The following is a 24,331-nucleotide window of genomic DNA, read 5'->3' on the forward strand; positions in this document are numbered from 1 at the left end:
TAGTTATGAGACATACCAATATGAAAAAGCTCTGCACATAACAAAACATTAGAAAATATTTATTCAATAGTTTCACTCTAGGAACATCAAAATAAAGGTTTGATTCTGATGAAATCACTTAGATACACTTGAATTCTATTTAGTTATATGTTAAGTATGTTCCTCACATTGTTTTGACCATGAAACTATTTTCTCACATCAGTACCTATTTTGTTAGTTTCCTAGAGCTGCCATAGCAAAGTACCATAACTGGATGTCTTAGAGTAACAGAAATTTATTATCTTACAGTTCTGTAGACCAGAAATCTGAAATCAAACTAGTGGCAGGGACACACATCTTCTGAAACCTGCAGGAGAAAGATATTTTCTGGCTTTTTCCAGCTTTTAGTAACCCAAGACATTTCCCAGTTTTTGTGGCAGCATGACTCCAATCTCAGCCTCCATCTTCACTTGTTCAAAATACCCCTTTTAATCATACTGGATTACAACCTAGCATCTACAAATCTACATATTTTCTCAGGAACACAAGCTAGAATATATTATGCTACCTAAACTGCATGTCTTAACTATTGCAATGGAATATATATGTTGCATGACTTTTTAAAACTTCTAGTTACAAAAATATCAGCGCTAAATACAGATCAAGATAATAATTGTTCCATAACCACAATTTATCTGAACTATCTCCATTGTCTACTCACTTCTCACTTACTAATGTCATTACTAAAAATGACTCAAAATTTATTACCTGCTGATAATTGATTAGCAATATCTATGTAAAACACTATAGCAAATTATATCCCTTTACTATACAATCTAAGGTTATGACATAAGCTTCACATCCAGTCATTAACATGTGAAAATGTACATCCATTTTAATCTTCATCTTAAGTCAAATCCTCTTATATACTAGAATGTTAATACGTATATTGGGTCACTTGTACATTGAGTCACTTTGTGCCAAATTGTCCTTTAATAATTTAGTTAGTATCTTTTCCCATATACCTTTCAATCTATAGCAACATATGCACATTGAAACCCCACTCACTATCCAAGCCTTACTGAAATGCTATCTACAAACATGGGGTATCAATTTAGATATTTTTCAATTTCATTCATCAGAGTTTTATAGTGTCAGGCACAGAATTTTCTTGCCACTGTAATTCCTTCATGTAAGTTAGGAACTGGACATGAAGAAGAAAATAACTTGTTCTTACTTTTTCTAAAATCTCAGATACCAGCTCAGTACTACCTCACTACATTCATGTGTTATCTCTTCCAATCAACATCTTGTTTTAGACATGTCTTTATCTTTTTTCTTATATGTTTCTTGCTGCTTCCTATAATATCTGTCATCACACTTAAGGTTTGGCTTCATGAATGTGATAGGGAAAAAATTCTGTGCTGAACTGTATCCAACATAGAAATTTATAGTACCAAAATTTAACAGAAACATTAAAACATTTTGTTCCAAGATTCCAGAAACCACCCTCATATTGGTAGGAAGACTGGCTGCAAAATTTCTCTTTGTTTCAGGGTGTTTTTACCAATATTTGCAACAATTGCAACTGGTGAAGCAAAGACAAAACAAGGATGTCCTCTAGGAATTATGAATTGTATATGTTCTGAAACTGCATTTTCACTGAACTCAGACTCTATACATCTTTATTCAAGTTCATCAAAAGCTACATTTTGGTATTTGAACTTCAAAACTGTCCTCAGAGCTAAGAACAAGCTCAATAGGTTTTCCCTTTTTTAACTCGCCATAACTTATTCTATCCATGAAAGATTGAAAAATATCAATGTGATGATACTGTTGCAAATTTCAAAAAGAAAATCAGAATTAATATCTTTCAATGCATGTCCTGCTCATTTTCATTATATGGTGTTAAGATAATTAATAATCATCTACCTTGCCCTTGTACTCGAGTTGTGTCATCTGATTCCTAAACTTGTCACTTTTTCTATCGTGAACAATTCTAATAACCTAATGATTTCATTAGTTCCACCAGATGTAGAGTTATACCTTCCCCCTCACCCACTGTTTCCCTATTTTATTCTTTCATTGTAAATAATGCTTTGATTTGGACTCCCCAGAAACAGAGCCAGAGAGGAAGATCAGTGTGAAAGAGATTAATATGAAAGTGTTCCCAGCAGAAACTGGTAGGAGTATGGGGAAGTGGGACCGAGAAAGGAGGAAGTCCAACAAAGGGCACCCTACTAATCTATGTCTTTGAATATTACTTTTAGTTCACTAATGTAGGGAATTTGGAGATGGTATGTATTACAGCTCAGACTTCTCTTTATTCAATTCAGTTCAGTTCAGTTCAGTTCAGTTCAGTTCAGTTGCTCAGTCGTGTCTGACCCTTTGTGACCCCATGAAGTGCAGCACGCCAGACCTCTGTCCATCACCAACTCCCGGAGTCCACCCAAACCCATGTCCATCGAGTTGATGATGCCATCCAACCATCTTATCCTCTGTTGTCCCCTTCTCCTCCTGCCCTCAATCTTTCCCAGCATCAGGGTCTTTTCCAATGAGTCAGCTCTTTGCATCAGGTGGCCAAAGTATTGGGAGTTTCAGCTTCAACATCAGTCCCTCCAATGAACACCCGGGACTGATCTACTTTATGATGGACTGGTTGGATCCCCTGGCGTGTTGTGGTTCATGGGGTCGCAAAGAATCAGACATGACTGAGCAACTGAACTGAACTGAAGCATGCATTATATATCTGCTTTAACCATTAAACAAAACAAAGCATTTAAGACTCAGAATGGAGTACTGTGGTTCAGGCATTCAAAATGCAGCTTGATGGTCACTGTGGATGTAGTTTCAGATATGTTCTTGTATTACTGAGAATTTGAATTTTCTAAACTGTATCAGACTCAAAGATATTACTAGTTGTTCTTAAAACAGTATCTGCTAGCAGCTGCAGGATTTTACTTCTTGCCAGCTCCAAACCAAATTCTAGACAAACAATTTATGTAACTTTGGGGTTTTGCCTTTATTATAAGTCTCATTCATTTTGTAGGCCAGTATAATACAATTTCAAGTGCTTCTTGAATTTTTGTTTCCCAGGCTATAGTTCTCAGTTTGACTCAGAAACACTTTTCTATTCCTATTAAAGATTGACTTATTACTTCCATTGACAGTTCTAACTATAAGACATACAAATACATTGTGAAAATATGTATTTTTATTTTAAAGTAAATGTTTGAAATTAAAAAAAATTATTGTTTTAAAATACCACACTGATTAATTGGAGACATAAACATAAACTACATTTTTTAAATAGATAGTTTTGTATGCCTTTTTATTTTTTTTGAAAGTTTATAATCATTTTGCAAGTGTTGAGAGGCACATAATTAAAAGAAAAAAATACCATGAGGCAACTTGTCCTCAGAAATTAGATATTCTATATAAATAGTACTAAGTAACATTTTGTATAAAGGATGTGATATTGTGATTTATAACAATAACTATATATTTGGTCATCATCCTTGTTTCTGTTTCTGACATAGAACTTCTAAAACCCTTATAATTTCCTCAGTGATAAGAGCAAAACGTGTCTTTTGTTATTCAATGCAGTGACTTTGGTAAGCACCTAAGTTTGTTGCCTGGCAGGTTACAGACTCAACCTTGTAATTAGAGGGTTGGAACCTTCAGTCTGCAGTCCCACCCTTCTGACTTCCAGGAACAGGTGGCGAGCTGGAGGTTAGATCAGTTACCAATAGCCAATGATTTATTCAATCATTATTACAATGAAGCTTCCATAAAAACCCAAAAGGATGGGGTTCTGAGAGCTTCCAGTTGGTGAACAAGTGGAGGTTTAAGGAGAGTGATGCACTCAGAGACAGCATGGAAGCTCCATACCTTGCTCTGTGCATCTTTCGCACCTGGCTCCTCTTGAGTTATATGCTCTTATAATAAACTAATGGTATAATTAGTAAAATGTTTCTTTGAGTTTTGTGAGCCACTCTAGCAAATTAATAGAACGAGGAGAGGGTTTGTGGAAAACTCTGATTTATAGCTTATTGGTTAGAAGCACAGGTAATAGCTGAAATGGCTGGAAGGGGGCAGTCTTGTAGGACTAAATGCTTAATCTGTGGAAACTGATGTGATCTTCAGGTAAATAGTGTCACAATTAAGGTAAATTATAAGACACTCAGCTGGCATTGGGTAAAGAGACTCTACTCCTATATGTTGAAATCGGGTCCAGGAACCCCCAAATAAAGGGTAAAATGTTATTTCTTATACATTTGTATTTAATGATAAAACAAACTTCAGAACAAGCAGAAATGGAATGCAAACTCGTTAAAGAATTGTATTATATTTTGCTTGCTTTCCTTCCATCCTGAAAGAGAAAAGAACAAAATTTATTATTCTTCTGTTCTAATCATTGTTTTATTCTCCACTATACAAATAGGATATTTTAGAGTATTTCCTCAAATTTTGTAAAACAAAATATTTTGTGACATCAAATGATCCCTATATAAAAGAATTCCTGGTTTTGGCCCTTGCACTTGTTCTAGTAATAGGGTGTTAAAATGTGATGCCTTTAATAATCCTTGTAATTCTGATATTAGTTTAGAATTGCATTCTCTGCAGAGGGATAAATAGGTATTTGAACAACAAAGCTATATGAAAAATGTTGCTTGTAGACCTGATAAAACATGTACTATTTGTAGGATGACACTTTCTTGGAGAATTCTTTTCCTTAAACCATAAAAGATAATTCCTGTGTTTGTATTGTTCCCTGTGACATGATGCTTGGCCCAGGTATCATTCCAACCCAAGAGCTCCTACCCTTTATGTTGTGGTTAGAATCTTCTGTGGTGGGAGTGCCAATGTCTAATTGGGCATTTATTTTCCCAAAAATGGGCCACACATCTAAACTAAAAACTAACACCACCTGACGCCTAGGCCAGGACAACCTGACCTTCATCATCACATTTAATAATTTTTCATCCATTCTCACTATCATACATTTTATATCCATACATTGCCATATATCCAAGCTCCTATTCGTTTCTAAAGATTTCCCAATTTCTCCTTGAATTTTGCTTTGATTTTTTTGTGTTATTTTCCATCACTTATTTTGCTTCTCAACTCTTATTTTCTATAGAGCTATTGTTTCTCTTTCTCAGTGTGCCTTTATTATTCCTAGAGATAAAGGACCCCTACTTATTTGTATAGCACCTATCTGAGAAGATCATTAATAAATGCTTTTAGAATTGAATTATCAAGAGTATTCTTCAGTAAGTTGGGGGATAGGAGATGTACAAGAAAGTAAGTCTGCATCTTTAGAGACTACCTTGGTTACCATCCCTTCATCCTCTCCTGTGTTATTTCAGCAGTTTTATATATTATTTATCTGTATTGATGCTCTGTGAAGACAATAGGGAGGAATTCATTATGCTTTCAAGGCAGCACATAGTACTAAATGTGGTTACAGGTCACCAATTTTTCCATTATTCTTGGGAGCTCTTAATTGCACACACTATTAGTATCATTTCTTTTCAGGCAATAGAAAAATGAGTCTTCATAAAAGCTAAGCATATCAGTCCATAAATGTGTAAATTGTATATGCTGCTTAATGTAGTGTTGCTGATGTAGCCCAACTGGGTTTATGACATGCATATCCCTCACTCACTAACAAGGCTGGAGGTATCCATGAGTGTGTGTTTCTGACTCTCTATTTCCCTTAATGTATGAATCGGGTCATGGCCTTGATGAGGTTTCTTTTTCCAAAACAAAAACCTGGTTTTCAAAAATATTAAGGCTAAAAGGAAATATTTTTACCTATTTTTATAAAATTTTTTACTGAATTTTAAACTTCTGTAGGCTTTTATTGTTAAGTTAATAGTAATTCAAAAAAGGAATTGAAATCTGTTAATAGGCATTCATAAACAGCTAGTTTATAATTAGTTATAAACCTATTCATCTGAGTCTCTTATGCATATTCACTAAATAACAACTTAATTGTAAATTCCACCAGGAATGCTGTTAATATTAAACAGCAAAGATAACAGTGTTTCAAGAAAGATGTTTTTACTCACATCATAATTGTAACCAATTTCACTGAATAAGTAGTTATATGCATTTCTAATACCATTGCTATTTTCCTAAGAAATGAAGGGCAAGAGAATATAAAGTCATAGTAAATATTTTTACTTCCTAAAACCTAAATTCTGTATGGAACTTGTGCCTACATTAGATTTATCTTTGCACCTGATACTCCATAAATATGTGCTGCCTTGCTGACTGACCACAAGCACTTGGGATAAATCTTAAGAATGTCTAGAAGCAGTTGATCATAAAACATAGATAAATTATTGAAATGTCTGAAGGTTAAACTCACTTTCCAATAAAATGGAAAAGGTTCATATACAAAGTAAAATAAGTGATAATTTAAAGCCATTTCTTTTCTTTCTAAGAACTAGAGAAATTCAATGAAAAAATTGGAGAGATATTTCAGGTGAAAAAATGAGAATGTTCCTGTGGTTTCTAAAAAAGGAATTTTTCTTTAGAACACACTTGAGAGAAAGAGATTTGTCTGCTTTTAGTTATAAAATGTGCCCTCTGCCATTCCTTTTAAAAGGCACTGAGTGTCCCCTCTCTTCAACTTCAATCACAAGAACTGCTAGAAAGTATTATTGTGATGGAAATAATTGTTTTCTTTTCCCCACAGAAACAAACTCATTGAATGCATGCCTTCTTTATTAATAAAGGGAGAGTTTCTTTATGGATATAAACTTACTTCATGAGTGGGGAAAAAAGAGATGTTTTGATGCTCACATAATACAGTACAACATTCATAGTACCTAGTGAAATGATTTAAATGATAGAGCTATATACAATTTTGTTGAAAATATTTTAATTTACAGCAAGCTTAGGCCTAAATTGTAATTGATAATAAACATAATGTGACACTGTAAATATTTATAGATACTTCCACAGTTTTATCTATTTTAAACAAATGCAAGTATGTAATGATTTAGATGTTTTATATTGAGGGGGAACTTTGAATGAAACTAAACTATCTAAGAATAAGCTATTCCTTGTCTGTGTGTATATTAAGTCGCTTCAGTCATGTCCCAACTCTGCGACTCTATGGACTGTGGCCTTCCAGGCTCCTCTGTCCATGGGATTCTCCAGGCAGGAATACTGGAGTGGGTTGCCATTTCCTCCTCCAGGGGATCTTCCCAACCCAGGGATGGAACCCTCATCTCTTATGTCTCCTGCATTGGAGACAGATTCTTTACCACTAGTGTTACATGGGAAGCCCCAAGCTACTCCCTGGGATGTACCAATTGTCATATCAACCAAATGTTTGAGTTGATCAACTTGTTTTCCACCAAAAATTGCTCCAATCTAAGGATATCCAGAGCATTATGCCTAGAGTCCTATACATATTGATAATGCTGCCATCTTGCTCAATCTTGGTAGAAACAATGGGTCTTATGCTGTGAGATGAGAACAAGTGAGGAATCTGCAATTCAGTCACAATGCTACCTGGTGAGACTGTGCGAAATTGTGAAATTACAAGTGGAAACCAGGAGGCTTGTTCTGGATCATGTTTTGCAACTAACACTGACGTGAACTTAGAAAAATCACACTTTTCTTCTAGGGTTTCCATTTTCTCATATTTTATATCTGTGGGTTATTATATAATCTCTGACTTATACATTGCATAGAAATCAAAATGTGAGGGCTTCGCTTGTGGCTCAATGGTAAAGTGTCTGTCTGCCAATGCAAAGGACCCTGGTTCGATCCCTGAACCAGGAAGATTCCACATGCTGCGCAGCAAGCAGCTAAGCCTCGGCGCCACAACTGCTGAGCCTGTGCTGGGCAGCAGGAGAAGCCACCGGGATAAGACGCTTGGGCATCACACTGACATGGTCCCCACTCGCCACATTAGAAAAAAGCCCCTGCAGCAGTGAAGACCCAGCACAGCCAACACTAAGTAAATAAATTTTTTTAAAAAGCAAAATGTGAAATTCATTGATCAGAACATATATACATATATGTTATGTTTATACTTAATTTCCTAGCTCTAGGCTAGGAACTGCTAATAACACATAATTCAAAATACTGTCCCTCAGTACAGACTTTAAGCCAAAGAAAGAATACAGAAACTACTCTTGTGTATTATAACTTGACTTTACTTTAAACTGATTTAAACACATATGACAATTTATAACTTCTTAGGTAATCTCTCCTTTTCGCCTTTTAAACTTTCAGTTGCAGACATGACAAATGTTGAAAGAAGGTTGAATTTATTTGCCATTCAAGTATTTTCAAACAGATTTTACTGAAAAAAACTTTAATGTTTGTGTGTATAATAGCTGACCATTCTTACCTATGGTTTACCCACCAGCACATATCTTAGGAGAAGTCCAGCTGTTGAATTAAAGTCATAGTATTTTTAATAAAGCATAGGGCCAAAAAAAAAAAAAAAGGCAACTGAGATATTACAGATTGATAAGTGAGAAAGAATTCATGGGTAAATAAATTTTAACTCTTATATTCCTAAAAGGTCAATGGAAATTTATTTTTGAGTCTTATTCTAGTTAAGAGCATGATAGATAAAAATATTTTCAACTGCAGTCTGTCTTGATTCTTTCCTATAATATCTATAACTGTGTTAAGAAGTAAAAATTAACCTAGATGATACTATAGTATATTATTTTATAAAGAATTGACTATACAAAGATTTTATATGTAATTGAAAATACACTGACACATATTTAGAGACAATGACCTGTTAAGAAGTATACTTTAGGTCCCCATATTTGGTTGTTTTTTTTTTTTCCATCTAAAGATATTTGTCTTTTCCAGGTTAGTCATAGGAATGTAGTTAAAACTTATAAATATATTTTAATAACAACCAATATTTAAGCACCTAATATCAATCCCTGAAAATGAGTCCATAATTAGGATAGACAGAATCATATGCACATACATAAATAAGAGCTATTCTTTCATAATAGGGATCTATTCAGCACATCTCTGGTTTCTGAGATAACTGTCACTTTGTTTGTTAAATGTCCTTCAACTAGAATTTTCCCCCAAAGACTCACTTTCAATACACACAAAATAATAATGTTTTATACCAGCTAATCAGTCCAAGTATATTTTTGGATCTATGGTTATTTCTCTGAGAATTCAGAAAGAAGATAGAAAAGACTGTACTGTCATCATGTGCAGACAGAAAGAAAAGCCAATGAAGAGAGTCAGAGAAGAATGAAGTAGATGCTGAAAGAAGAGCAGAACTCAAAGATAGCAAGCATTGTTCTTCCTTTTGTTTCATGTATTCTCTCTGCCTTCCCATAATAAACTTGATTATCTTTTGCTTAAGCTAGTTTCAATTGGTTTCTCTGACTCGTAAGCAGTCTTCCATAATAAATGGAGTTTCTGACTAAAATTAATAATGGTGGATTAGAGCTTTATTTCTGGAGAAGGAAATGGCAACCCACTCCAGCATTCTTGCCTGGAGAATCCGGTGGACAAGGGAGCCTGGTGGGTTGCTTTCCATGGGGTTGCACAGAGTCGAGTACAACTGAAACGACTTAGCATGCATGCGTGCACTGGAGAAGGAGATGGCAACCCACTCGTGTTCTTGCCTGGAGCCTCCCAGGGACGGAGGAGCCTGGTGGGCTGCTGTCTCTGGGGTCACACAGAGTTGGACACGACTGAAGCGGCTTAGCAGCAGCAGCAGAGCTTTATTCCATTGGAATATCGCTTCTTAGACAGTCCAAGACCCAGAGAAAACTGTGTAGTCTAATCTCCTTTATCCCACAGACCAATAAAAGCAGGTCTTAAAAGAGGTCTAATTAACCCTATAGAGAACAAAAGCAATAATCAGTTCCACTTAAGGTCCCCAAGAAGAATATTCTTTTGGCCTAGGTATCCTCCCTCCATGGATAGGTATTGCTGGGGTGCCTCCTTTTGGACCAAGGTTTGCATAGATATGGTCCACAATTTTAACTTCTTTTTCACAGAGAAAGCAAAAAGCACTGACTTATTCTCAAAGTCTCAAACAAGATATGCATTACAACCTGCCAAACCAAACTGAAAGACCATTTACCATAGTGTTTTATCCCTAATCCTTTTTCCTGAAAATTGTCAGTAGTTCATGTCACAAATATTATTACTATCAGAAGGAATACTTTATTCACGCACTTATTTACTTTAAAACTACAAATATATGTTGCTTCAATTTGTTCAATGAGACAATAATTGAGTATAGTATGAAGTGAAAGTCACTCAGTGATGTGCGACTCTTTGCGACCCCATGGACTATACAGTACATGGAATTCTCCAGGCCAGAAAACTGGAGTGGGTAGCCTTTCCCAGGGTATCTTCCCAACCCAGGAATCAAATCCAGGTCTCCTCTCCCATGTTGCAGACAGACTCTTTACCAGCTAAGCCACAAGAGGAGCCCAAGAATACTGGAGCAGGTAGCCAATCCCTTCACCAGCGAATCTTCCTGACCCAGGAATCGAACTGGGGTCTCTTTCATTGCAGGCGGATTCTTTACCAACTGAGCTATTAGGGAAGCCCATAATTGAACATACTAAATGTTTAATATTAGTGCCAGTAGTCACAGTGTTGTGACATTGATATTTCACTTGTTTATTTTCAATACACTTTCAGTTCATAAACAAGCATCACTTTCTTTCCATATCACTAAAAACACCATTCTGAGAAATTCTTAATTGAATACCACCAACAAAGCAAAAATATAATACAATTAGCTTCTGTATTGTATAAAATAAACAAAGTAGTTAAAAGAAGTCTGCTAATCCAACCTAAAGCTGGGAAAAAAGTAAGTTAAGAAGGAAAACAACTCACAGTATGATATTACTAATAATCACACACATGAGTATAGGCATATATGCAAATTTGTATGTATAAAATCACTATAGTAAATATAAGTGAATGAATCCAGTTAATAATAAAAGCTAATGCTAAGTATTTTAAACAAACTAGTCACTATTCTAATGGTTTCACATATATTAAATATTTTACTTCTCCAAGCAAATCCATCATATAAGTATATTTCTAGAAAGGAAATCATAGCCTAGAAAATTTAATTGAATTTGTCCAAGGTCACAAAACTGAATCTAGAGACCATTTTGTTGATGACCATTCTACTTTGTCTCATAAAAATATAGACAATCACAATCTAGATAAAACAGTATCTATAGATGGTCATTTAGGTTGTTCCCATATCTTGGCTATTGTGAATAATGCTACAATAAACATGGGAGTGTGGTGTATTTATATGATGGAATACTATTTGGCCATGAGAAAAAAAGACATTCTGCCATTTGCAATATAGATTGACCTTGAGGACATTATGCTAAATGAGACATAAATCAGACAGAGTAAGACAAATACTCTATAATATCTTTTATATGTGAAATCTAAAAGACCTGAAAAAGTAAAGGGAGAGAGTAAAATGGTGGTTACCAGGGGTTGGGCCATTGGGGGAATGGAGGAGATGTTAAGGTTACATACTTGTAACCAGTAGATAACTAAGTCCTGGAGACTTAATAAACAGTACAATGATTACAGGCAACCAACATGTATTATCAGCATTAGACTTTCTAAGAGATTAGGTTTTCATTGTTCCCAAGGCAAGAAAAAAATATGGCAACTATATGAAGCAATACAGGAATTAGCTAAAACCACTATGGTAATCACTGCAATATAAATCAAGTTAATGTTGTACATCTTAAACTTTCAGTGTTGTATGTAACATATAACTCAATTAAAACAGACAAGTAGCAAGGTGCTCTTTAAAAGATATACATGAAACAAAATTACCTACACTATATCAAAATAATAGATGGAAAAAAAATTGTCTAGTAAACAGTAATAGAAATATGCTTCAGCAGATTTAACAGACTCTAGTAGCTTTTAGCACCAAATGGATTAAAGCTCAAATTAAATCCTCTGCATGGTTTACCTCTTCTCACACCATTTTATTCCACATTTTCCATGGCTCAGTCTAGTTAAGTCATGTAGACTTTCTGTTACTGAAACTTTCCTTTAAACCTACCTTCCCCAAACCTTTGTGGTTATTGGAACACTATTTGCCAGTAACTGACATAATTTGATCTATCAAGCACTCTCAGGATTATATTCCTAAACATTGCCTCAAAGTGGCTTGCCATCACATACTATTTCTTTATCTAGCTTTATTTTTCCTTATATCATATTTCACTACACATTATTACAAAGTAATCAGTTTTAATTTTCATCATCTGTTTACCCCAGTAAAAGATAAGTTAATGCAAGCTAATCCTTCTTTTAAAAAATATTTGTATAAATGTTTTTATTATAGAAATAAAAAGAAATGTTTTTAACAGTAAAAAGAACAATATACTAGGATGCTAGAAAAATTACTACCAGAGACATTTTTAAATAATTTTAATAATTAAAAAGAGAAATTGGCAAATCCACAGTCATAGTGGGAGACTTTCCAAGCATTTGTCTCAGAGACTGATAAAGCAGTTGAAAGTGAGTAAAGTAACAGAACAGTACTAGAAAAAAAATCACATAAAATGATTTGTTAGATAAAGCCTAGCAACTGTAATGAGGCAATATGAGTTGAACAGAAAAATTTTCAATTTTGATTTTATGTCTGTGTCTGAATACATTGATATATTGATCCTAGTCTTGAAAATAGAGGAAGCATATTCTCTTAGTGATTTGTGGAATAGGTCACAAAAGATTTTCAAGCAAACAAAATCTAAAATGGGCCTTTCATGCAAATTTCACTCTCCAAGTATAATTCAATAAAGTTATTATTGATAACTAACAATAAGACAATATCCCAATCTCTGTCTCAATGCACTTAGAAAGTAAGAACACATATATTGTATGCCCTATAATTCACAAAAGTGTACCTCACTATTTTTGTCATAGGTGTCCTGGCTGGCCTTTAATCAAATTTCTACCTGTATTTCTGCCACATGTGGTAGGTAGCTTCTTCATTGGTTGATGTTCTATTTAAATGCTTTTCATACTAATTAAGGTATTTATGTTTTGGACACAGTCACAATGACAGATTAAAAGCCCAATATATGAATAAACAACACAAAATAAAAGATCTGATTTATTTTGGAGAAAAAAAAAAGATAGCAGGGAGGATCAAATTGCACATATCACCTTGAAGTAATACAGTTCTTGTGAAATCTCTTGTGTGTTCACTTTCACACCCCCCCCAAAAACTGTACAGAATAGAAAGAAGTGCATAAGAAATAAAAATGACACCTATATTTAATAGAAAACTCTTTGCTAGTGCTGCCCTCTTAACACAAGTAGATGGATGAGGCACTGAGGTCTAACTTTATTATTCTCTAATCAATATTTCAGTTAGTAAAGTGGAGTTGAAGAATAAAAAAACAACTCTGAGGTCACAACTATTTCTCACTTTAGTTTTTCTTGCCCTGTTAATTGCACATTGAATAATCTACTAACTCTCTTACATAGGATTAAACAATACCATATATTATGATATCTTGAGCAATAATTTATGAAAATCTAAGCAACATAATATTGAATTGAATATTATTCTAAAATCAATACTAATGTAGATGAATACTGTAAAACAAGCAGTTTTGGGGTGGAGCCTAGCAATCATTGTTTTAGTTTTCAGTAAAGAAGAAAACTAATTCTGGGTGATTTGTGATTGTGTAACCAGTTACTGAAGTCTGTGGAGGGTTTTCCTCACAATTTTTAATGGAAACACACATAGACAACCACACACAATTTTCTGGCTTTTTAAGTCTGTAATGCAATCAATATCTATCAAGATCCCAGATTAGGGTCTTTGTTAGATGCGGTCTCATGTCAGTAAAATGTGTCACTGTTGTCTTAATAATTGCCTCAAAAATGATAAATGATTGTTACTAGTTTTACCACTAATTCTAAACAAGCCTATTTAAATGCTTATGTCAAAAAAAAAATTAAAATTAAAAAAAAAATAACTGCTCATGTCTAACATTAAAGTGCTAATTTGTGAACTTGGGTGGTAGGGTTTCAAATTGTGGAGAACAAATTGCATTTCACAATAAGTCACTTAGTACCAAAATGATGGTGATAAAAAATTAGATGAATTGGAAAGCTTGAATTTAATAATTGAACGCAGTCACCCTATTGTATCTTTTATCTGCAATGTAAACTTTCATGTGTAAAACAAGTTTGGCAAAGGTTGAATGATAAAAAAAGATATTGAACAGGAAAATCTCAATTTTGGGAAACAATCACCAGTTTATTGGTAGTTTGCCTTTTTTTTTTTTTTGGAAACAAGTGAAGAATTAAGAATTTAACCAATTGTGTGTGTGTGTGTGTTGGTGTGTGTGTATGTGTAGTATTTTCTAATGTATATAAATGCATTTGTATCCATTTGCTTATTTTTAGGAACAATCATATTGTCTATAAAATGACTCTTTGGAACAAAAATTGTAAAATATATTTATATACAATGAGCTACTTTACGTTATTTATTTTCTGTTTTGAAATTAATGGTGGTGGAAAACAATAGCCATGGTTCCTTTTTAAAAGTTACTATGTATTTGATATAACCTCTATCATCTGAGTTCAATGTTTTAACTGATAAAACAAAATTTATTATTGCTAGTAATTACTTCATGACCCTCAATTGAAATTTAAGGATTTATATATTTAGTATTTGGGTACTGATATCAGGACTTATTTGCTTGTTTTAACTGATATAACAAAATGTATTATTACCAGCAATAACTTCATGACCTTCAACTGAATTTAAGGATTTGCATATTCAGTCTTTGGGTACTGATATCAGGACTTATTTTCTACAGAATTAACTATCATGAAGTACTTCCACCTCTTTTTTTTATAGTTGAAAAATTAATTACTTTTGGACATCCTGATTGCTTCCAGATTGAGTGTTTTACTTTTTATTTTTTAGGTTTTTTAAAAGATCTCATTAAGAATTACTCTTGATGGATAAAAATTACAATTTTGAAAAAATAAACAGTAAAAATTGAAATTATTAGTGAGCTAAAATAATTAAATGTAATAAAATGTTTATTATTCTATATAATAGCCAGATAACATAGGAGGACCTAGTGAAATTTGACCTAACAGCAATAAAGTATGACTGAACAAAGCAGGTCATTATTCTGAAAGTGAGAATGTTTATTCCCTTGTTAAAAAAGATGGCATTTATAATTTTTCAGTCTCAAACAGTATCAGATTCAGCATACTAATTAAGGAAAATTAAATCAGCTCCAAATTAATGGCAGTGAATTTAATGGCAGCAAGTAGCAGACTTTTCTTAATACTATTAAATACAGTGGAAAGTAAAAATTCATGAAGCTCAAACAACACAACCATCATCAAAGATTTGTAGCGAATTATTTCCTAAATTTTCTATACAAACACAAAATGTAGGTAACTGTATTTTATAAATGATTGAAATGAGTGATATTTCCCTGCTTAATCTGGATGTTATGTTAAAAAATTATGTATTATTCTGAATCAGATTTTTAAATTAAAATATCTTGGAGTATTTTTCTACATACTTACTTATAACCCACTTACATTTATTTTTACACCCTCCAACCCACTTTACATTTATTTTTACACCCTCCAAACAGTGCAAATATATATATATATATATACTTGGCTATTAGAAAAAAAAATCATAGAAATTATTCATGCTTATCTTTCTCTATGTATTTGTTTTTGATTAGAAAAATATAAATTTCTAACTTTTGATTAGAAATAGTGTAAATTTATAGATAAAGAAATATATATGTTCAGGTGTTCTTTGCTGCCTATTCCCCTAAACTGTGTCATCCATTAATACTCTCAGTAGGAGTATGAATGTGCTTTCTTCCCCATCCATTGTGTAACAGGAAGAGTCTTAATACTCTAATCAGATAGAAACAAATTATAATATCATTTATGCTTTTTAAAATTATTTATTAATGATATTGAGCATTTTTCTTGGTCAATGCATTTTTAAATTCATTTATGCCTAAGTCTTGGTAAGCCTATTTTAAACAATTGAACTTTACAGCAGACATATGAGAGTAGCTAATTTAAGCTTTTTGAATATCTTATTAAAAATAATTTAGAAAATGCAAAAATCATGAGAAAAAAATCACTGTTCAAAATTCCAGAAACCAAATATAACCCTGATTAAAATATGGTATGTTTCTCATAAACCAGTTCTTCCCTACGTACACCCTGACAGTCTGTTTGTCCACACATTCCCATACCCATACCCATACATATCAGAGATACCATTACATTATGATTTTTTAATCTTCTGGTATTATAATTGTTTAAAACTTATTTTAATAAATACATATCAACATTCTATGGTTGCATGATAGTATAATTCCTGTTGTAGAATATTTAGCAGGTTTCCAATTATTTACTATAGTAAATCATTATTGTAAGCATATTTGATCATATCTATAAAAAATACATTGGATTCTGTTTCTAGTTTTTTTTTGTTGTTGTTGTTGATATGTTAGTATTATTCTGCAATATTTTGATAAGTTGTCTTGTAGGTATCATACAGTAAGCTTACAGCTCTTTTTAGATAGGCGTGGGCTTCTCCTGCATACAGGGATCTCTAATACGGAAACTGGATACAGGAAGAAAGCAAATCTGGTTTTAGACTGGAGGGAGAACACATTTTTCAGAATGACTCTTTTGAATCTCTACTTTAAAAATACAATCATACTTAAGGGAAAGGAAGACCTTACTTCCTAGTGGTAAGAGAAAAGCAAATTTCCATATTACTTTCTACAAAAATATTGTACAATTTTAGTTTTCTGCCTGTAGTGTTTAGCTCATCTATTTTTACCTCTTCAACATTTTATAGTATTCCTGCATTTTATTTACTTTTTGTCAAATTTAGAGTTGAATATTTTATAATGGTTACACTTACATAGCTTTAATTGCTTGAGGTTATGAATAATATTCTCATGCTTAATAATTATTTATAGTTATTTGATGGGTTGCTTGTTCTTGTTCTTTCTCCACTTTTCATTTTTATTTTACATACACTCATTTATACAGAGGTTAACTTTTAAACACTGATTTAAATGCAGCTTACCAAAAATATTTGCTATTGTATTGAATTCACTTTTACTTTACATGTCATTATTCTAACTTTTCAACATAAAATATGTAGCTTTTAAAGTGTTTGATAATATGATTCTAATTATAATACATATTTATTGGTAAAATTTGAAAAAATATAGAAATATAATTTAGTGAATGGAATAAGGTATGCTATCACAGTACAATCTACTCTAAAAGTGTGGTAATTTGTTGTATAGATATTTCATGTATAAATGTATATTTATAATATATACATTTTATTTTGTTATGTATTAAATACATTGTATCTTATACTAGATAAAGTTTATTTCTTGTTTTTTTTTTTTTTTGCTTACAAATACTATATACTATATCCTGTTTCTTAGATAGTTTTGAAAATATGAGTTCTAAATCTCTATATAGAAATAGATAAAACTGTACTATATTTGCAATTTTGGACATTAGGCTTATTTGTCATTTATGTAATCATAAATAAATGCAGGATGAATATTCTTGTTTATAATTATTTGAGGGCATTTATGCTAAGATTGGGCTCAACGGGTACAGAATGAGCCTGTAATGCAGGAGACACAGGAGACATGGGTTTGATCCCTGGATCAGGAAAATCCCCTGGAAAAGGAAATGGCAACTCATTCCAGTATTCTTGCCTGAAAAATCGCATGGACAGAGGAACTTGGCAGGCTATAGTCCAAAGGGTCAGACACCACTGAGCGAATAAACACAAGACTAAGCACATAGCACACACTAAGATTATTTCCATGAGATGAATTCTTCAAAGAATAGATCTAAAAGTATGAAGATTTCTAAAACTTAAAATATATTCTCATATTTATTGTTAACTTTATTGAAGTGTTTGCTCAACACCTTTTCAAAGAGTGTGTGTGTGTAGGGGATGATTTATAAGTATGTAACCAACAAGAAAATAATTTTATTATAGCTGCTTAATTGATTTTTAGAAGACTGATTTTTTATTTTTAAACATAGACTCTATCAGTATTGAAAAAAATAAATGTTAGTCACTCAGTCATGTCCAACTCTTTACGAATCCATGGACTGTAGCCTACCAGGAGCTTCTGTCCATGGAATTCTCCAGACAAGAATACTGGAGTGGTAGCCATTCCCTTCTCCAGGAGATATTCCTGACCCAGGCATCAAACCTGGCTCTCCTGTATTGCAGGCAGATTCTTTACCATCTGAGCTATAGGGAAGTCCATTTTCCATTATATATTTCTATAAATTACTACCTGAGGTTGATTACCTAATCAACCTTATATTATTACCTTATATTATTACCTTACCTTATATAATCAACCTATTATTATTACCTTATATTATTACCTACAATATAAGCAGGTAAATTAAGAGAAATATGAATGGAAAGTCAAAAGTATTAGCCAGGTTCTCAGATATGCAACATGCCTTTCAGTACTGGGGTCAATGAAATGCATATTCAGAAGGGAATGCCAAGCACCCCTCATAAAATAAAACATAATGCATTCTTTGACAGCCTTCTATTATTTATCTATCAATGAATAAGATTAATAATCGACTAGTTAAGTCAGTGTCAGCTACAATTTTTGGTATTTATGAGGTCCTCATCTACAATTAGCACTCCATGAGCCTCTTCCAAGATGAGTAGGATATATAGATTCTACCCAGTCTACACACCTTCTCTTACTCAGGTGACAATTATGACACCCTAGGGAGATCACTGGACTTTACTTTTGCTTGGGTTTGTGCAATGTCTCATCCTATTACCATGATAAACAATGCTCAGCATTTGTATTTCTATAAACTCAAATAACAGTCTGCCCATGGATATATTGTGAAGATAAAATATGATCATGTATATAATTAATGTAATGTGAAAATTTTAGTTTTATGAAAAAAATAAATACAGAGAGATACATATAGAAATGAACCTAATTAAGCCAGACAGAAAAAAAATGTTTATTTTTTGTGAAGACATATAATTTTGACGTTCATTCTTCTAGATCCTTAAGGGGTAAAATATCCTGAGTAGGATGTTAAAAGAGTAGATTTATCAAGGCTTTTGAATAGTTAACAAAGCCAACATCAGTAAATCCTACATTTCAGTCAGTTCAGTTCAGGCGCTCAGTCATGTCCACTCTTTGGGAGCTCATTGGCTGCAATATGCCAGGCTTCCCTGTCCATCACCAACTCCTGGAGCTTGTTCAAACTCAATTCCATTGAGTCAGTGATGTCATCCAACCATCTCACCCTCTGTCATCCCCTTTTCCTCCCACTTTCAATCTTTCCCAGCATCAGGGTCTTTTCAAATGAGTCAGCTCTTCAGATCAGGTGACCAATGTATTGGAGTCTCAGCTTCAGCATCAGTCCTTCCAATGAATATTCAGAACTGATCTCCTTTAGGGACTGATTAGATTTCCTTGCAGTCCAAGGGACTCTCAAGAGTCTTCTCCGAAGCCACAATGCAAAAGCATCAATTCTTCAGTGCTCAGCTTTCTTTATAGTCCAACTCTCACATCCACACATGACTACTGGAAAAACCATAGGCATGACTAGATGGACCTTTGTTGGCAAAGTAATGTCTCTGCTTTTTAATATGCTGTCTAGGTTGGTCACAACTTTTCTTCCAAGCAGCAAGCATCTTTTAATTTCATGGCTGCAATCACCATCTTCAGTGATTTTGGAGCCCCCCAAAATAAAGTCAGCCACTGTTTGCATTGCATCACCATCTATTTTCCATGAAGTGATGGGATTAGACGCCATGATCTTAGTTTTCTCAATGTTGACTTTTAAGCCAACTTTTCACTCTCCTCTTTCACTTTCATCAAGAGTTCTTGATTCACTCTTTTTTTTTTTTTGATTAAATAGGACTTTTTTTTTCCATTTATTCTTATTAGTTGGAGGCTAATTACTTTACATCATTGCAGTGGTTTTTGTCATACATTGAAATGAATTAGCCATGGATTTACATGTATTCCCCATCCCGGTCCCCCCTCCCACCTCCCTCTCCACCCGATCCCTCTGGGTCTTCCCAGTGCACCAGGCCCGAGCACTTGTCTCATGCATCCAACCTGGGCTGGTGATCTGTTTCACCCTAGATAATATACATGTTTCAATGCTGTTCTCTTGAAACATCCCACCCTCGCCTTCTCCCAGATTGATTCATCAAGAGTTCTTCACTCTCTGCCATAGGGGTGGTGTCATCTGCATATCTGATGTTACTGATATTTCTCCCAGCAATTTTGTTTCCAGTTTGTGATTCATCTAGCCCAGCATTTTTCATGTTGTACACTGCACATGAGTTAAATAAGCAGGGTGACAATAAACAGTCTTGAAGTACTCCTTTCCCTATTTGGAACCACCCTGATGTTCCATGTCCAGTTCTAAATATTGCTTCTTAACTTGCACACAGATTTCTCAAGAGGCAGGTCAGGTGGTCTGGTATTCCCATCTCTTTAAGAATTTTCCACAGGGTGTTGTGATCCACACAGCAAAAGCTTTGGCATAGTCAATAAAGCAGAAGTAGATGTTTTTCTGGTACTCTCACATTTTCAATGATTCATCAGATGTTGGCAATTTGATCTCTGGTTCCTCTGCCTTTTTAGAACTGGCTTGAACATCTGGAAGTTCATGGTTCATGTACTGTTGAAGCCTGGCTTGGAGAATTTTGAGCATTACTTTGCCAATCGTACCATTAAGGTGGTTTAAAAAAAAATGCGTGGAGGGCAAGAGTTTGGTTATATCAGGGGAGTGTTACCTCCTCAGTTCTGTCTCATCACAACAAAAATTTGAAGCAACGGAAATTAAAGCCCTAGACCTCGGCGTGTCACAGCTCTCAGATAGTTCGTGTTATAGATCTCAGCTCTTGGACAGACCATGTTATAGCTCTCAGACAGATCAGTTTTATTTAAAAAATAAAGGAAGTGCTTTCAATTTTTCACCATTGAGGGTGATGCTTGCTGTGGGTTTGTCATATATAGCTTTTATTATGTTGAGGTATGTTCCTTCTATTCCTGCTTTCTGGAGAGTTTTAATCATAAATGGATGTTGAATTTTGTCAAAGGCTTTTTCTGCATCTATTGAGATAATCATATGGTTTTTATCTTTCAATTTGTTAATGTGGTGTATTACATTGATTGATTTGTGGATATTAAAGAATCCTTGCATTCCTGGGATAAAGCCCACTTGGTCATGATGAATGATTTTTTTAATATGTTGTTGGATTCTGTTTGCTAGAATTTTGTTAAAGATTTTTGCATCTATGTTCATCAGTGATATTGGCCTGTAGTTTTCTTTTTTTGTGGCATCTTTGGTTTTGGAATTAGGGTGATGGTGGCCTCATAGAATGAGTTTGGAAGTCTACCTTCTTCTGCAATTTTCTGGAAGAGTTTGAGTAAGATAGGTGTTAGCTCTTCTCTAAATTTTTGGTAGAATTCAGCTGTGAAGCCATCTGGTCCTGGGCTTTTGTTTGCTGGAAGATTTCTGATTACAGTTTCGATTTCCTTGCTTGTGATCGTTTTGTTAAGATCTTCTATTTCTTCCTGGTTCAGTTTTGGAAAGTTATACTTCTCTAAGAACTTGTCCATTTCTTCCAAGTTGTCCATTTTATTGGCATAGAGCTGCTGGTAGTAGTCTCTTATGATCCTTTGTATTTCAGTGTTGTCTGTTGTGATCATACAGATGGCTAACAAACATACAGATGAAGACATATAGATGGCTAACAAACACATGAAAAGATGCTCAACATCACTCATTATCAGAGAAATGCAAATCAAAACCACAATGAGGTACCATTATACGCCAGTCAGGATGGCTGCTATCCAAAAGTCTACAAGCAATAAATGCTGGAGAGGGTGTGGAGAAAAGGGAACCCTCTTACACTGTTGGTGGGAATGCAAATTAGTACAGCCACTATGGAAAACAGTGTGGAGATTTCTTAAAAAGCTGGAAATAGAACTGCCATATGACCCAGCAATCCCACTTCTGGGCATACAGACCAAGGAAACCAGATCTGAAAGAGACACATGCACCCCAATGTTCATCGCAGCACTGTTTATAATAGCCAGGACATGGAAGCAACCCAGATGCCCATCAGCAGACGAATGGATGAGGAAGCTGTGGTACATATACACCATGGAATATTACTCAGCCATTAAAAAGAATTCATTTGAATCAGTTCTAATGAGATGGATGAAACTGGAGCCCATTATACAGAGCGAAGTAAGCCAGAAAGATAAAGACCATTACAGTATACTAACACATATATATGGACTTTAGAAAGATGGCAATGATAACCCTATATGCAAAACAGAAAAAGAGACTCAGATGTATAGAACAGACTTGTGGACTCTGGGAGAAGGTGAGGGTGGGATGTTTCAGGAGAACAGCATTGAAACATGTATATTATCTAGGGTGAAATGGACAACCAGCTCAGGTTGGGTACACGAGACAAGTGCTCGGGCCTGGTGCACTGGGAAGACCCAGAGGGATCGGGTGGAGAGGGAGGTGGGAGGGGGGACTGGGATGGGGAGTACATGTAAATCCATGGCTAATTCATATCAATGTATAACAAAAACTACTGTAATGATGTAAAGTAATTAGCCTCCAACTAATAAAAATAAAAATAAAAAAATTTAAAAGTAAAAAAAAAAAAAAAAAAAAGGAAAATACATCCTCGAGGTTTGAGGGCATGCCGACCCAAAATAAGCAAAAAGTAGAGAGAGAGAGAGAGAATGAGCACGTGTGTGGGAGAGAGAGAAAATCCTGGCCCTTGGATCCTCTTTTTAAGTTTCTTCCTCCCCCTGGGCCTGCTCTATGTATATTGGGCCAGCAAACTCAGCAGTGGCCACAGGACTGGAAAAAGTCAGTTTTCATTCCAATCTCTAAGAAAGGGAATCCCAAAGAAAGCTCAAACTATCGCACAATTGTAATCAACTCACACGCTAGGAAAGTAATGCTCAAAATTCTCCAAGCCAGGCTTCAGCAATATGTGAACCATGAACTTCCAGATGTTCAAGCTTGTTTTAGAAAAGGCAGAAGAACCAGAGATCAAATTGGCAATATCCGCTGGATCATTGAAAAAGCAAGAGAGTTCCAGAAAAATATCAATTTCTGGTTTATTTGACAATGCCAAAGCCTTTGACTGTTTCCCACAATAAACTGTGGGAAACTCTGAAAGAGATGGGAATACCAGACCACCTGAGCTGCCTCTTGAGAAAACTGTATGCAGATCAGGAAGCAACAGTTAGAACTGGACATGGAACAACAGACTGGTTCCAAATAGGAAAAGGAGTCCCTCAAGTCTATATATTGTCACCATGCTTATTTACCTTATATGCAGAGTACATCATGAGAAATGCTGGGCTAGAAGAAACACAAGCTGGAATCAAGATTGCAGGGAGAAATATCAATAACCTCAGATATGCAGATGACACCACCCTTATGGCAGAAAGTGAAGAGGAGCTAAAAAGCCTCTTGATGAAAGTGAAAGAGGAGAGTGAAAAAGTTGCCTTAAAGCTCAACATTCAGAAAACTAAGATCATGGCATCTAGTCCCTTCACCTCATGGCAAATAGATGGGGAAACTTGCAAGCAGTGTCAGACTTTATTTTTGGGGGCTCCAAGATCACAGCAGATGGTGATTGCAGCCATGAAATTAAAAGACACTTACTCCTTGGATGGAAAGTGATGACCAACCTAGATAGCATATTAAAAAGCAGAGACATTGCTTTGCCAACAAAGGTCCACCTGGTCAAGGCTACGGTTTTTCCAGTGGTCACGTATGAATGTGAGAGTTGGACTGTGAAGAAAGCTGAGTGCTGAAAAATTGATGCTTTTGAACTATGGTGTTGGAGAAGACTCTTGAGAGTCCTTTGCATTGCAAGGAGATCCAACCAGTCCTTCCTAAAGGAGATCAGTCCTGGGTGTTCATTGCAAGGACTGATGTTGAAGCTGAGACTCCAATCCTTTGGCCACCTGATGGGAAGAGTTGACTCATTGGAAAAGACCCTGATGCTGGGAAGGATTGGGGGCAGGAGGAGAAGAGGACGACAGAGGGTGAGATGGCTGGATGGCATCACCGACTCGATGGGCATGAGTTTGAGTAAACTCCAGGAGTTGGTGATGGACAGGGAGGCCTGGCTTGCTGCGATTCATGGGGTTGCAAAGAGTCAAACACAACTGAGTGACTGAACTGAACTGAACTG

The 24,331-nt window shown here is 34.7% G+C and overlaps 1 pseudogene; it reads right to left on the reverse strand.

Annotated features, from left to right (window-relative positions):
• Positions 1 to 1,281: 1,281 nt before the first annotated feature.
• LOC110139230 (ubiquitin-like modifier-activating enzyme 5 pseudogene) lies at positions 1,282 to 7,636 on the reverse strand (annotated as a pseudogene).
• Between the last annotated feature and the right edge of the window lie 16,695 nt (positions 7,637 to 24,331).

Source organism: Odocoileus virginianus, chromosome 5 (genome assembly GCF_023699985.2).
Source record: "Odocoileus virginianus isolate 20LAN1187 ecotype Illinois chromosome 5, Ovbor_1.2, whole genome shotgun sequence".
In the NCBI taxonomy this organism is placed as follows: domain Eukaryota; kingdom Metazoa; phylum Chordata; class Mammalia; order Artiodactyla; family Cervidae; genus Odocoileus; species Odocoileus virginianus.